This window comes from the organism of the source record quoted next, unplaced genomic scaffold (assembly GCF_019419815.1).
Source record: "Pyrus x bretschneideri cultivar Hongxiangsu unplaced genomic scaffold, Pyrus_bretschneideri_v1 Contig3, whole genome shotgun sequence".
Taxonomy (NCBI): domain Eukaryota; kingdom Viridiplantae; phylum Streptophyta; class Magnoliopsida; order Rosales; family Rosaceae; genus Pyrus; species Pyrus x bretschneideri.
This window is the reverse complement of record NW_025999612.1, coordinates 6,409,807-6,411,414: the sequence shown is the minus strand read 5'-3', so window position 1 is coordinate 6,411,414 and position 1,608 is coordinate 6,409,807.

Below are 1,608 nucleotides of genomic sequence, written 5' to 3'. Positions count from 1 at the left end.
AGAATTCGTCGAACTTAGACGACATACAGTAGGAGAGGCAAAACTAGAAAAGTAAACTACAGCAGTGAGAAAATGTGTTATACGCAATTACGCACACACAAAATCAAAGCTACAAATGGTCAAGTCTATATTATGATTTATATAGAAAAATACTATATATACAGGGACATTTTGGATGGGGTCTCTAACTATCAATTTTTTTGACTGAAATCTTTGTGGTTTTTAGTTTTTGATCGAAGTCCCTGACATTAATATAATAATGTATTTCTATGTAGGCTATATTTTTAACTTAAAAATGAAATTTGTAGTTATTTATATTAATGAGATTTAAAATAAAACCCCATAATTTATGGGACTAAAAATATTAAAGATAAATTATACTCTCCAATATATTGTGTGTGTGTGTGTGTGTGTGTGTGTGTGTACACATGGGTACATTCATAAAAAAACTAACCAAAAAAACATTATACCAAAACATAGGTACATTTTTCAAAAAAAAAAAAAAAAGATATTAGGCTTAATAACATTATTATATTTTTTTTTTCTATTAAACTTGACATAGATACATTCTCAAATCAACGAAATAAAATGTACCCATATAAGTTTAGAAATGGATTAGAGAAAAAATTGAATGAATTTAATATAAAAAATGGGTACATTTTTCATATGACAAATTGGTATATTAAAAAAATGGGTACATATCAATTTTTTTATAAAAATTTAATGGGTACAAACTTATTCTAATTTTATTTTTTATATTTTAGAAATGTTTGAATTGAAAATTAATTAGGAGTTTAATAAGGGTATGAGTATTAAAATTATAAATCAATTACTATGTTTTATTATAAAAATTATGTAACTTACATGTAATTCATTAATATATTAATGATAGGAACTTTGATCAAAATCTAAAAACTAATAAGATCTTAATCAATAAATATTAGAAACTAGGGACTAGATACTAATTTTTCCTATTTAATTTCAAAGCACGACTCATGTCTAATTAATATTCAATACAATTCCTAGCTGATGATGCGATCAATGTCTCCTTCATAATGAAGTTATCACCCACTAGTTAAAAAAACTACTTGCACAACTATACTTTAGGAGACGAAGCATATTTCGTTTGCCCAAGTGACCTTTACACGACAAATTAAGGATATCGTTGTAAGACGACTTTGCACAACGAACTGGATAATTCGTCACAAACACGGTAAAATGAAGATTTGGCGCCAAATTATTGCGCAACATATTCAAACTTGCACAAGAAAAATATCTTTTGCGCTGTTGATATTGTGTGACAAAGACTATCGTTTGTCGTGCAATTCATTTGAAATGGTCAGTGAAACATTTTAGGGATATGATTTTTTATCGACGGTATATGTATAGCAATAATGTCTCTCCCTCACTCATCTTTCTTCAAATTCCTCCTCCACTCTCTCCATCTCTCTCAAATTCATCCTTCACTCCCTCCATCTCTCTCCATCTCCATCTCCACCTCTATCTCTTCTCCTTCCTCGATCCATCCCTCTCTATTCGATTAACGATTTGATTTTGTATTTAAAATTTTCAGTTGTGAATTCAAACTAACAAAATTAAATTTGTTTT